Source organism: Sceloporus occidentalis, unplaced genomic scaffold (assembly GCF_023333645.1).
Source record: "Sceloporus occidentalis isolate IW3139 unplaced genomic scaffold, rSceOcc1.0.p SCAF_8, whole genome shotgun sequence".
NCBI classification, from domain to species: Eukaryota; Metazoa; Chordata; class Lepidosauria; order Squamata; family Phrynosomatidae; genus Sceloporus; species Sceloporus occidentalis.
Genome location: NW_028316988.1, coordinates 20,639,483 through 20,654,735, shown reverse-complemented (window position 1 = coordinate 20,654,735; position 15,253 = coordinate 20,639,483). Strand labels below are relative to the sequence as shown.

Below are 15,253 nucleotides of genomic sequence, written 5' to 3'. Positions count from 1 at the left end.
CTTACAATGAGCAGCAGAAGACTCCTCAGAATAAATCTTGCCAAGAATAACCAAGAAGAGGGTTGCCACAGTTATTACTTGTGGATAACAAGGGCACATTGTTGATCAATTTCACAACTGTCTATTTCTGCTGCAAAGTAACTTTCCCCCTAAGCGCTGCTTGATTCCTAGACATGAGACATCCCCTCTCCTGGGTTTTGACACACATCAAAACTAAATGCCAGCTCAGAATTAGCACCCAAAAAGACTTCACACACACTTTACTGTAGCTTTGAGGCCAGCAGCCAAGAATCTAGGCTTGCTTTCAGCAGAGAAAAGCCAGTCTGCCATGCACACGCCTGATGAATAATGTAGAATGGCTTTTGACAGAGAGGATTCGCCTGCCCCCATCATTTTGAGAAGGGCAGAGAGGAACTGCAACCCGGAGTGGAGGATGAATATTTCATGCAAGAATCAGGTTTCCTTGTGGTCACAACAGGGAGGAGTGGAGGAAAGGAAACAGAGCATGTGATGGTAGAATGTGACGCATTTGCTACCTGTCCATTTCACAGAAGAGTGGGGGAAAGTCAATAGGGGTATAATGTCTAGATCAAGGATTCCCAAATTTTAGTCCTCCAGGTATTGTGGATTTGAATTCCCTGAAACCTTGGCCAGCTTGGCCAACAAGCAGGAATTCTGGGAGATGAAGTCCAGAACCTCTGGAGAACCAAAGTTTGGGAAAGACTGGTCTAGATCAAGGAAAGTAATAGTGCCATTCTATTCTGCTTTGGGCAGATCTCAACTGAAATATTATGTCCAGTTCTGGGTATCACAATTCAAGAAGGACAAGCTGGAGCATGTCCAGAGGAGGGCAACCAAAATGGTGAAGGGTCTAGATAGAAACCATGCCTTATTAGAAGATACCTAGGAAGTTGGATATGTTTAGCCTGGAGAAGAGAAGGCTAAGAGGTTATATGCCAGCCCTGTTTAAATATTTGAAGAAGTGTAATGTTGATGACGGAGCAAGCTTGTTCTCTGCTGCTCCAGAGACTAGGACACCGGGCAATGGATTCAACCAAATGGAAAAGAGACTCCACCTAAACATTAGGAAGAACAAATTGGAATAATCTGGGCACCCCAATTCAAAAAGGATGTTGAGAAGCTGAAGCGTGTCTTGACGAAGGTGACCAAAATGGTGAAGGGTCTGGGAACCCTACCCATGAGGAGCTGGGTATGTTCACCCTGGAGAAGAAAAGATTAAGGGGTGACATGATAGTCCTATTTAAATATTTGAAGGGATGCCATATTGAGGGTGGCGCAAGCTTGTTTTCTGCTGCTCCAGAAACTAGGACATGGAGCAATGGATCCAACCTACAAGAAAAGAGTGTTCACCAAAATATTAGGAAGAACCTTCTGGCAATAAGACAGTGGAAAATTATGCCTTGGAGGATGGTGGAGTCTCCTGCTTTGGAGGTTTTCAAACAGAGACTGTTTGACCTGTTTATGCTTTGATTCCTGCATGATACACTAGGATTGGACTGGATTGCCCTTGGGTCTCTACCAACTCTATGATTCTATTCTATGGAATGGACTGCCACTTTGTATAAACTAACAATGCAATGATTCCTACTCCAAATTCTCCTCGTATAAACCCAAACATGCAACATCGATGGAGTTTCCTTCTTTGGAGGTCTTTAAACAGAGGCTGGATGGCCATCGGTCTGGGATGATTTGATTGTGAGTTCCTGCGTGGCAAAATGGGGTTGGACTGGATGGCTCTTGTGGTCTCTTCCAACTCTATGATTCGGCACCACAACCTTGGCACAGCTAAACAAAGACTAAACATCTGTGTGAATGGGGAAAGGACACATCTAGCCACAACACAATGGAAGGTCAGGTGTTTTGTTTGTATCAACCCAACACATATGCTCTGCAAGACTTGATGTGACAACAGCAGAATATGCACATTTCTTACAAATTTGTGGGAGATTCCACCACTCTCAGAGGCAGAGTATTCCACTGTCAAACAGCTCTTACCATCAAGAAGTTCTTCCTGATGTTTAGCTAGAATCCCTTTTCCTTTTGCTTCAATCCATTGCTCCAGCTCCTTGTCTCTGGAGCAGCAGAAAATAAGCTTGCTCCATTCTTAACATGACATCCCTTCAAATGAATAGCCTGAAGCCCACAAAAGTTTATGCCAAACCAATATGGTCAGTTTTAAGGCTAATTCACTGTTCTTTCTGCCCTAAGGAGATAACAATAATAGGTTAGTCTTTTAAGTTCAACCTCTTGGTTCTGGATTTTAAGAGAACAAGAGCACTATCAAGTTTGGCACTCTCAGTGAAAGATGCAAACTTTAAGGCTGGAAAACCCACAGCACACAGAACAGAGGCAGAGTCCCACTGGGTTCATTATCTTGCAACAGAAGCCTCCCAAGAGGAAAAATAAAACCTAGGCCAAGATGTATCTGTGCATTATGAGCCACAGTAATTATTGTTCTAAGATCACACAGTTGCCTTTGGAGACATCGCAAGGGTCACTTAAATAACCAAATTGCCATAGTAACCAAAAAGGCTGTAAAATCAATCCCTGGGAGGAAGAGGGAAAGGCCACTGTTTTTATGTCCTAGAAAAGCAAAGAGAACTGATTATGTGACATTCATCTAGAAATTGGAACCTGTGTTCAACCAGGGATATAGCCACACTATTCAGTTACAGTGCTTTGATACCACTTTATTTCCAGCCTACAGTATTCCTAGGGTTTGCTGTTTGGTGAGCTGCTCAAAACTCTTTAGTGTAATTCTCTTGCATCACAACACTAGAGTTTTCTCATAGATGATGATGATCATCATCATTATCATCATCCTCCAGAAAACTCCAGTGTTGTTGTGCAGGGGAATTACACTAAATAATTTTAAATTCCTCACCAAACCACAAATCCAAGCAATTTATAAAGTAAGTTTGTTGTTATTTATATGTATGTTTTTAGATTAATAGATAAAAGATGATGATGATGTCAGCCCTCCTTATCCACGGACATTTTATCCACGGATGCCAGCATCCATGGCTTGAAAATACTTTTAAAATATACACATTTCCATAGGCAAACCTTGATTTTGCCCTTTTATATAAGGAGCACCATTTTACTATGCCATTATATTGAATGGGATTTGAGCATCTAAGAATTTTGATATCCACTGGAGGACCCTGGACCCAAACTCCAGCAGATACCAAGGTCCCATTGTAATACTATATTACTAAACAACAAAAAATACAAAAACTACACAAATAAATTATTTCAGTTTAACGTCCTCACATCTAGAAGTTGATTTTAGATGTCGTTTTTTAATTACATTTCATTATCGCTCCGCCCTCAGTGTGCTTTCTACGTCTGGGATTTGTAGCTTGGTGAGGCACCAGCACTCTTTGGCAGGGAAGGCTGCAAACCTTGTAAAACTACAAATATATAGGATGGAGCTACAGCAATTGAAGTGGCATCGAACTGCATTTATTTCTAGTGAAGACACACACCAAGATGATCAAATGTCTGGAAACCAAACCTTACAAGGAATGACTCAGGGAGCATCTTCAGCTACTGTCTTCAGCTTGGAGAAGACAAGACTGAGAGGTGACATGATAGCCATGTTTAAATATCTGAAAGGCGTGGTGTAGAAGATAAGTGAGTTTGTTTTCTGCTGTTCTAGAGACCAGAACGACAACCAGAGGATTCAAATTACAAGAAAAGAGATTCCACCTAAACCTTAGGACAGTGATGGTGAACCTTTTCGAGGCAGAGTGCCCAAACTGCAACTGAAAACTCACTTATTTATTGCAAAGTGCCATGTCACTCTGGCCTTTCTAGTAACAAACTCTGGCAAACTCTGCTGGGGCGACGGCACATGTGCCCACAGAGAGGGCTCCGAGTGCCACCTCTGGCACGCGTGCCATAGGTTTGCCATCACTACCTTAGGAAGAAGAACTGTTGGACAGTGGAATGTACTGCCTTGGAGGGTAATGGACATATAACAAAAGATGTGAAGGATGAAACCAAGAAAAATGGTGCGAAAGAACTTACAAAAATCTGCAGACATAACTGTTTGTGCTCACCCTAAAGTCTGGATGGATGAAATAGTAAAGGGTCTTGGTACTTCTTTTAGTTGCTTAGAAGAAGGATTAAGCTCTCACCTTTCGCCAGGGGATGGTTCCTTTTTTGATACGAGTTCAAGTACCGTACTTTCACTGAGCCATGGATACGTCGACCAAGGCTTTTTGAGTCAATGTTTTGACTAACATCGACAGACTTATATATGAATATACACAGTATTTACAAAATAGATTTTTTAATGTTCAAAGTTAAGCAAAACCAAGATTTTAAGAAAGAATTATCTATCGATCTGTCTACCTATAAAAGAAAAAGGTACAAGTTTCTTATCCCTCAGTATCAAGCACTTTCCAATTTTCGGTTTTCTCCTGCTTACTTCAAAATAATTGTAAAGTGTATACTATCTATTAGATGTCATAATGTTTAATGCTTCTTCTCCCTGTGTGCAGACATCAATGCAACTACAGAGCTTTTCCCAATGAAAATCAGTTCTAGCACGATACTTAAGAAAGCAGCCAATTTAGCCTTTTCTTTTACTGCATCGCAACACACAAAAAGGAGGAAAGGAACATAGCCACACGTACAAATGCGGCCTGACTTCTCGGCCACGCAATCCACAGCTCAAAATTAATCTAGCCAAGACTGTGAGTAGCAGCAAAGTATGACTACACCAATTGCTCTCTCCCTGCCACCCCATTCCCCCAATGCAATTCCAATGAACACATTAACTTTGTTAAAATCGATTTCAGCTGGAGGAAATATTCTCCAGTGCCCGCATTTAAAAAACGAGACTAGCCCACTCAGCCTTAGACTTACTTGATTGAAACATACTAGGCTACATAAAGTGATTGCAAGAGCTTCAAGCCTGATAATGAAAAAGGCCCTTTCCGACTTCTAACAAATAGATATAGATTGCAGGAAGAGAATGTTCTAACAGTAGTGAAGGTGGAGTGGGATTGCTATGCATACCTTCAAGTCATTTTCAAGTTATGGCAACCCTAAAGTGAACCTATCATGGGGTTTTCTTAGCAAGCGGTTTGCCACTGCCATCCTCTGAGGCTGAGAGAGTGTGACTTGCCCAAGATCACACAACATGGACAAGCAGGGAATCAAACCCTGGTCTCCAGATTTACAGTCCAATGTTCAAACCACTAAACCATGCTGGAGTGGGGTAACTTCTTCTTTTCTTGTTTAAAACCCCACAAAATGAATTTATATTTTCAGTAGCCATGTCTGGCTTCCATGGCATGCACACACCATGGGCGCACACGCCATTCATTTAACAGGGCTCATCATCTGCGTGACGTGGCCCAAGACTTTGTTACCTAGGGTGGGACTATTTTCTTTTATGTTATTTCTATCTCTGGTATGAAATGTTCTGCTAAAGTAGTACTGTCCAGGATGTGAAATCAAAGGCTTTCACGGCCGGCATCCATAGTTTTTGTGGGTTTTTCGGACTATATGGCCATGTTCTAGAAGATTCCCCCCCCCCCCCTGAAATTTCACCAGCACCTGTGGCTGGCATCTTCATCTCTGAGCCCCAGAAAACCCAATGACAGGTTCCCTTTAGGAGCCACATAAGTTGGAAACAACTTAAAGGCATGCGCACAACAACAACAGCCCCTGGGTCTGCTGATATTACCTTTCCCACCTCTGTCTCCTCTGATATAGTGGGAATATTTGCATTTTCTTTCCTCTCTTCAGAGACCAGGGGAGGGTTTCCAAAATTGCCATGTACATTTCAAAAGGATTAAATCCCCAATATTCGGTCCCGTCCCCATTTATAAACAACCTTAAACAGGTTTGCAGGGGGCCGCCTGTCCTCTGCTATTTGGATTACCTTACAGAAAGAACGCGACCAAGAAATTATGCCTCTAGTTAAGGCGCATGGAACATTAATCTACAAAACAATATGAAGTAGGCGTAAGATGGAATTGCTATTTATAAAAATGCCTCTCTGCCTGCTGAGCTCCGGGCTGCCTCCAACCCACGCCTTGTGCAAGATCTTTGTGCAAAGGGTTTGCGCCACGCTACCTCTTTTCAACTTCATTTTTTTATGATTACAAGGGGGCAAAAGAAAGAAAGAAAAGAAAAATGTAGGGGAAGAACAGCCTCAGTTAATAAAGCTTCAGAAAATGAGCTCCTTTTTACAAATCCTTTCGACACCTGTTCCCTCCTCATCCTCTGGCTCAGCCTCAGTTTCCTCCTCATCCTTTGTCTATCTGGAAGATTTTTAGCAACACTGGCTCATGGAGGTATAGGGAAATAGACTTCTAGTGTTCTCAACCAGGATGACCAGACATCCTCCTCTTCCATGACATGCCTACATTTCAGCCTTCTGTCCAGGAGGAATTCCAAAATGTCCTTCATTTTGAGCATGGCTAAGAAGCATGCATTTATATTTATATCAGTGTTTTTAGCTTCTCTTTTGGTCATGTCCTTCATTTTTCTTGAACGCCCTACATTTTGCGGTGTCTTGACCTCCTTTGCGGCGATTGACATCTGGTCACCCTGCTTCCAACTTTAGGATTCTGCGATTCCACAGCATATACTTGGCGCGCAACACATCCTTAGCATCTCAAGGTAATGCTAGGAAAAGACTCTGGCCTGAAGCCCTGGATAGAGGCAGCTGGAAGGTAGACAGACAATCCATAGCTAGGCGGGACAGTATTCTTGATTCTACCTCAAGCCAATCCTTTCGTTTCTGATTACAGACACAATACTTTCTCCAAAGGGCACATTTTCCATCTAAGCCATTAAAAAAAGGGCTAAACTTTTGAGTACCGAGAAAATGAGCTGTCTTGGAGAAAAGAACAGTCGGAGGTGCACTGAGGGAGATCATGCGGTAAACACAAGGTTTACTGTGCTAAAGGAACCCACGTTATAATGGGAAAAGTCTGCTTTCTATGCTTGGCAGGTACGCTGCCAAAATGACCATCCAAGTTGATAGCACCAATTCTAGAACCAAGAAGGCTGCTGAGATATTGGCGGTCAGGGCCAACTTATCCATTAGACACTTTAGGCACAACGCTATGAAAATTGTAGAGGCTACGGAAACAGGATTTACAAAATTTTAAAGGAATTGGAAAGGAAAAATTTAACATAGACATTTTTCATTTTACATCCACAAAATGTAAGGAGGAACTTCCTGACAGTAAGGGCTGTTTGACAGTGAAACACACTCCTTCCTTGGAGTGTAGTGGAGTCTCCTTCCTTAGAGGTCTTTAAACAGAGGCTGGATGGCCATCTGTCAGGGATGCTTTGATTGAGAGTTCCTGCATGGCAGAATGGGGTTGGACTGGATCAGGGCCCTTGCGGTCTCTTCCAACTCTACGATTCTATGATTCTACCTCTAACAACACATTACAATTTGGGAGTAACGAAGGGTAAAGAAATCAGTGCAATAAACGTGGAAAAACTAATATGCAATGATTGAATGTTTACTCACTTCCCAAACTTTTTTTTAGCAATACTAGCAGGAAGGGCTTGTCAATTATTTAAGGGATGGATTTAAAATTAATGTAAAAGCAGCACATTAATAATACATCATGCCCCCAAATCCCAATGCTACCGTTAACAAGTAATAAGCAATGCCTAATGTCTAAAATTATGCCTGATCTGAGAGCCAGTTCGCATAAAATTTCAAAGATGCGTTCGAAACGCAAATGGAACTGCAACAAACTGTTGCAGCACACCTCCATTTCTGTACAGAAACATGCCTGTCAACTGTAGGTCTGCCTGCAGTTTTTCAGTATAAGGTTTACCATTGCCTTCCTCTGAGGCAGAGAGTGTGTGACTTGTCCTGGTGGGTTTCTGTGGCTAAGTAAGGATTTGCTTTTTGCTTTTGCCTGAACCTACTGGGAAGGACTAGACTCTGCCCTTCTCTATTCTTTCTTACCTGCTGAGTTAATCGAGGGCAAACTTCTTTTGCAATTTGCACTCAGTTTGCAGCAACTGAAGTTAGCTGAGGGCAAAGGGAGGAGGAGAGAGTAACAGGGACATTTTAGAGCAACAGAAAAAGGGGGATTGTCTCTTCCAAGATGGCCTGTTGGAGGTATGTGAACCGATTAGCACATCTATTATTGTGGTGCAAATGCTACATACATGTGAACTATAAACCTATAGTATTTGTTCATGACATGCCTGGCACTCCTGGTATAACCTAACATCTCCTTGACCCCAATGACAACATTTCTCGCACAGTAAAAGCTCTCATTCAAACACCACTTCATCCCAACTCTCCCCTATTTTAAAGATGTTTCGAAATAGACTTTGCAACTACAAGCTGAGTCTCCCATATCTGGAATCTGCAATTGAAATACTTGGGGGAAAATGTTCATGGGTGGCTGAACATTTGTGATGCTTTCTGATACTTCTATGTACGCAAACTTTGTTCCATGCACAAAATTTCTGATGGCTCAATGTACACAAATTGTGTTTCACATGCAAAATTATTTAAAATGCTGCATAAAATTACCTTCAGGCAAAGGAATTTTGTATTTATATTTTGGGCCAATCTCCAAGGTAATACAGGTAATCTGAAAACCAAAACACTTCTGGTTCCAAGCATTTCAGAAAAGAGACTCAGCTTGTAGCATGAATTGATGCCAGGCTTGGCACTTTTGTTTGAGGATTCATTTCTTATTTTAAGACCATAAAGAGCCAACAGTGTAGATTTATCCGCACAGTTGTTTTAATAGATCTTGATATCACACAGTCAGCATCAGCAGCTGCCACTAAAAAAATGGGATATGAGACTCAGGTTTTAAATATATCTATAAAGAACGGAATGCTTCAGACTGACTTACACAACCTCAAAATCCTTATTGTGATAAACACCTTTACACAGCCAACCAAAAAGATACACACATTTGCGAAAGCTCACAGGATGCAGATATTTTGTCTTGCATCCAACAGAGTTACACCTGAATTTTATATATCTTTATGCATTTCAAATATCTTTATGAACTGTCTAAATACCCTCAAGGCACCATATCATGTCTGATCTTGGAAGCTAAGCAGGGTCAGCCCTGCTTAGTACTTGGAAAGGAGACTACCATCGAATACCAGGTGTTGTAGGCTGTACAAATGACACAACGTAAGCCTAGGAAACACATCCATGGTAGCCACGTTGGCCATGTAGCAAAGTACAACAACATCCAAAATTCACAAAACAGTATGTTGGAGGAGCAGAAAATAAGCTGGTTCCATCTTCTATAGTTCCTTGTTTTAGATTAAAAGATAGCTGTCATGCTACTTCTCCAAGCTATCCATTTCCTTGAAGCCTTTCCTCCTAGGATTTTGTTACCAGACCTTCAATTGCCTTGGTCACCTTCCTCTATTTTATATGATTTAAATGGGTGAAGCTCATGTTATTGTACACCATCCTAAGATGCAATGATATAAGGAAGGATAAGGCCTAAATATGAAAGCCAATGTGGCATATTGGTTTGAGCATCGGACAACAACTCTGGAGACCAGGATTTGGTTCCGCATTGAGGAATGGAAACCCTCTGGGTGATCTTGGGTGAGTCACACACTCTCAGCCTCAGAAAACTCCATAGGGTTGAAGGCAAACAACAACAACGGCCTAAATACACTGACAGCAAACCACATCTGAAAACCCTGCAAAATTCAAGGGGTCACACAGGTAACTTCAAGGCACTTAAACAGAGACACATACATTTTATAATAAACCAAGCTGATCCTGCCCTAGTAAACATGGATAGTTAGCATGTATACAACTCTTATATATCTCATGTTATACAACACGGATGGTTAACATGTATACTTGTACAACTGTTTTAAACAGTTTGATCTTTTTAAACTGTATTTTAATCTTTTACTAAGCAATCTATTTTAATATTGTAACAATTCAATTCTGTTTTAATGTGCCACTTTTCCTGCGTTTTAACTGTATTGTCCTTTTAATATTGTGAGCCGCTCTGGGTTCCAGTTCTGGGAAAAGAGTGGGATACAAATAAATATAATAGTAATAACAACTCCTCTACTTTATCTGAAATGTTTGGGACCAGAAGTGTTCTGGATTTCGGAATAACTGTATTTACATATGCAAACCTAATGAGATATCTTGGGATCCCAGTCTAAACACAAAATTCATGTATGTTTCATATATGTGCCTTATACACCCAGCCATAATTTTAGACAGTATTTTAAATAATCTTGTGCATAAATCAACGTTTGTGTGCACTGAACCGTCACAAAGCAAAGGGGTCACTATCTCAGCCACTTGTGAAAAAAGTTGTAGTCTTTGGAATATTTTTGATTTTGGAAAAGGCAGACTCAACCTGTATTTCTACCTGAAGTGCAAAAGCAACAATATCAAGGTTATCACACACCTTGAAGCCTCCACTCAAACAACACACAGACCTATCAGTTTCAGCCTCGATTACTCTGAGTTGCCAAACCAAACAGAAGAAGTTCACAACCTTCTCTCTCCTATGCTTGCTCTCCAAGTCACCTTCCACTTACTCTCCTGCAAGGACTCAGCAGTCTGTGCCTGGCACATTTGTGCCTTTCTGCATGGCAGGATGAAGTTGGACTGGATGGCCCATGGGTATTTCCCAACTTTTGTGATTCTATGCATTCTCAAAAGCCCTAGCCGGGATAGCCATGGTGCAAAATGCTGGGAGTTGCAGTCCACCAACATCTGAAGGGCACGACAATTGTCATCCCTCCTTAGGGCACCACAAGACGGCTAGTTTTAGGTAGAACTGAGATTCTCCAACTAGTCTATACACTATTTTAAGCAGATTTGACGAACCAAATTTAATGCTTTTGGAGATTGATTAGGTGTGTATCTACACTACACTGTTACAGCAGTTTCAAATCACTTTAATTGCTATGGGTCCTTTCCTGTGAGTCCTGAGATTTCTAGTTTGATGATTTAGGGCCAAAACACATTGCAGAAATAATCCAGCTTCAGATCACTTTAACTGCCCTGGCTTAATGCTAGGGAATTTTGGGAACTGTAGTTTGTTCTGGCACCAGAGCTCTCTAACAGAAATGTCTCACAAAACTACAGTTCCCAGAATTCCCTAGCATTGAGCTAGGGCAGTTAAAGTGGTCTCGAGATGGATTATTTCTGCAGTCTGTTTTGGCCCTTGCTGTATATTCCACCTTCCTTTTGGCATGGGACCCAAAGTGGTTTCCAAGAACCTAAAACAAAGTTCAGCTTTAATGTTATTTTTTAAAGTTTTTAAAATATATTTAATAGTTTAAAAAGCCAGTTAAACAAACATTTTTATTTAGAAAGCACAGAGGCTAATATTATTTAAATCATGCTTAAAACATAAATTGAGAAGTTCAAAGATAAAAGCACACCACACCACTCCGTAAACACCCATCTGCCATATGCTTTAAGAACTAACGTCCTACCTAAATAATAAGGTGGTCATAGCTTGCAGCATGGACACACCAAAGGTGATGGGAGCATACACTACAACACAACTGAAACACTGTTGATCATGGGCCAGGAGACCTTGAGATGCTGGAATCCCAGATAGAATCAGAGTTTGAAGAGATCCCCAAAGGCCACCCAGTCCAACCCAATTCTGTCAAACAGGAATATACAACCCAAGCAATCCTGACAGATGGCCATCCAACCTCTCCAGCAGGATTCACACACCAGCTTGTCAATATCCCTCATGAATTGTGGTGCCCAACCGGACACAGTGTCCTGGATAAGGTCTGACTAAAGCAGACTAGAGAAGGACTATTACTTCCCTCAGTCCAGACACTAAACTCCCACTAATGCAGCCTAGAATTGTATTGGTTTTTTTAGCTGCTACATTACACTGTTGGCTCATGTTTAGCTTGTGGTCTACTAAGACTCCCACCACATCCCTTTCACATGTACTGTTGTCAAGCCAGGTGTCACCCATCCTATATCTGGCTTTTTTTTATCGGCATCACACTGTTGACTCATGTTCAGGGTGACCAGATGTCCTAACCGCCAAGGAGGACAAGGCACTGCAAAATGCAAGACTAATGTATAAGTACATTCATGCTTCTGAGTCATGCTCAAAATGGAGGACACTTTGAAATTCCTCCTAGACAGCAGGTTGAAATGCAGGCCATGTCCTAGAAAAGGAGGACATCTGGTCACCCTGTTTAGCTAGTAGCCACTGAGCATTTGGTGGATGAATTTTACTTATATAGTCTGGTGTGCTGTCTTAATGTTTCCATGGTTTTTATTGGTTTTAACTATGCTGTTTTTAACTTTATGTTTTAAGATTAGTAATATTTACTCCAGCAAGATTTTGCAGAAGCTTTGAAGCATCATTGAATTTGGCAACTTTTGCTAGATTCAATCACTGAATTCTGCAGCCATTGCTAAATTCAACACACTCTGCGGCATAAAAGAAATGGCACCTGGAAGCATCCTCTTTTTAGGTAGCCTTGTGGCCATCCAGGGCTACAAAATGAGACACGTCCCTGCCCCAAGGAGTCAACAACTGCCTACATCACAACATCAACCAGGGAAAAAAAACTGAATTGCAGGGAACGGGGAAGGCGCCAGTGCACATGGTTCCACTCCATTTCCTCCCATGCGCAGTATGTGCAAGGAAACCACTTTGTCTGGGATGAAGAAAAGGCATCCCTCAGGTATTATCCAACAGAAACATAGCGATGTATGTGGGGGGGGGGGGGGGAGATGGCCCCTGAGAAGCCTGCTTTAAATCCCCCTCCCAGCCCCATATTTCTGCAAAAGGGAAACCTGGATCAAGCCTCACTCTTATCTGTTGGCCTTTTTTCTTTGCAGGGAATACGTGCCACACAACCAGTCTAGGCTGTCATATCATCAAGGGATTGCAGCTAAACTAGTTGTGTGTGTGTTTTTTTTTTCTAATAGGGACAGGAGGAGGGAGACTAGACAGCAGGGCTTAAAATCCTACCCAAGCAGGAACAGACTCTGCTGTTTTTGCACCACCACAACAACACACAGCAGCAGCAGCAGACTCAATCCCTGGCAAGAGCAAAGCCATAACATCAGATGCATCATCATTTTGCTAAGTGATGGAGAAAGACCTTGGAAGGGAGCCAGGAGGGACCGGGCAAAAGGGAAAACAAAAGGAGGCTTGGGTGCTTTTCAAGCAGAAAAAGGCATGATGCAGTAAGCCCTTATAGCATTGGTCCGAAAGAGAGCATGGCTTGGAAAGGTTCAACATTAAAATTGCAGGCTGAGTCTCCCTTATCCAAAGCTCTCCGTCATTATCCACATGAGTGGCTGAGATAGTGACGCCATTGACGTCTGTGGTTCAGTGTACACACATTTGGTTTCATGCACAACATGATATTAAAATATGACTTATAAAGTTACCTTATACAAAACCTAATCAGATTTCATGTCTAAACGTGTGTCCCATCTCCAAGGTGTCTTATTATGTATATGCAGATATTCTACATTAAAAAACAAAAACAAAATCCTAAACACATCTCATCCCATGCACTTCAGATAAGGGAGAACTGTATATAGATATATACACACATTAATTCTCTCTTGCTCACATGCAAAAATACAGGTAACTTTTCCAAACAGCTGGAAATCCTAAATTTTCTCTCTATCTTTCCATTGCATCTTGCCTTCCCTTCCATAACAGAAACCATTCTCCAGAACCTTTCACCGCCCTGCAATGCTGCCTTTTGACATTTTAATTATTAACCTTTCCAGGCCCCAGTCTCCTTCAGACAATGAAAGACTTCTTACACATAGATGTAGATACAGTATTTGGTTGGCTCCGCACTCTGTGTGTATGTATGTTTGAGAGACAGAAGATATACATTATGCGCACGCGCACACACACTTATGTATACATAATTGTATAACTGCATAAAGATTTATGTATAACTATTTATACATCATTGTATACATAACTGCATACATGCCGGTGTGATGGAGTGGTTTGAGAGTTGGACTATGATTCCAGAAACCAGGTTTCAAATCCCAGCTCAGCCATGTAAACCCACTGGGTGACCTTAGGCAAGTCACACTCTCTCAACCTGAGGTTGGCAATGGCAAACCTCCTTGGATCACAGGTTCGCCTTAGGTTGGAAACAACTTGAACACACATAACAACAACAACAACAACAACACTGTATCTGTATGAGCGAGTGTGTGTGAGAGAGAATATACATTATATCAATGCACTCAATTATGTATATACAGATACTTATATATAATACACATCCATATATATGATGCACACACACACCGAAAACAGTGGGGCTGCTATATTAGACATAAGCAAGGAGTGTGGTGACACTGTGTAGGCGAACGCATGGATAGAGAGACATGCAAAAAGCTCATCCATCCCCAAAAATGTGCTTTTCAGTACTGAGGTCAAGAGACAGAAAAATTAGGGGGGTTAGTAAATCCCTTCAGGTTGGAAGAGGAGAAAAGGACCCTGGGTAATAAAGACCCTCCTAGGAAAAATGCTTAGGTTGAGTTATGAATGAAGAATAGGCAGGCAGGTAGACTGCGAAGAAGGTTTCGGGATGGGAGTATATAAGATAACTGAAAGAAGAACAGAAAAAGGAGGAAAGTATGTGGGTAGATAGATATAGAGGATGATCTGGGCCAGGACTGAGGATGGGAATATAAAAGAAAATTAGAAAAGAAAGGGAGAAAGAGAGGAAAGCATGTCAGTAGATAGAGGATGCATTGGACTATTAGGATGTAAAGGTGTATTTGTCTATGTTTTTATCCATTTGGGTTGTGACATGTGAATTGTTATGGAAGTTAGGTAGGGAGACTGAGGAGGTTTCAGGAGGGGAGTATAAAAGAAAAATGGATAAAGAGGTAAAAAGGTATTCATTTTGATAAATAAGATATTTTGGAGAGGATGTACTTACTTGGCAATTAGTCCTGGTATGTAAATATATATGTGTGTGTATATATTTGGATGTATGGTTTTGTGCGAGATGCGACTTGCTATGGTCAGATAGGTAGACTAATAAGGCAGTTTGAAGATAGGAGCATATAATAAAAGAAAGGAAAGTATGTGGACAGATATTTTGGAGAGGATGCACTGGGCCATTCGTACTGGGATGTAAATATGTATCATGTTTTTATTCATTTGGGTTGTGAGATGTGAATTGTTATGGGTAGGAAGGTAGATGAATAAAAAGGTTTGAGGAGGGGAAGTATAAA

The 15,253-nt window shown here is 41.3% G+C and overlaps 1 protein-coding gene across 5 annotated transcripts in view; it reads right to left on the bottom strand.

Annotated features, from left to right (window-relative positions):
- SH3GLB2 (SH3 domain containing GRB2 like, endophilin B2) overlaps positions 1-15,253 on the bottom strand; it is a 48,553-nt gene that overhangs the window by 32,240 nt on the left and 1,060 nt on the right. The window lies entirely within an intron of this gene.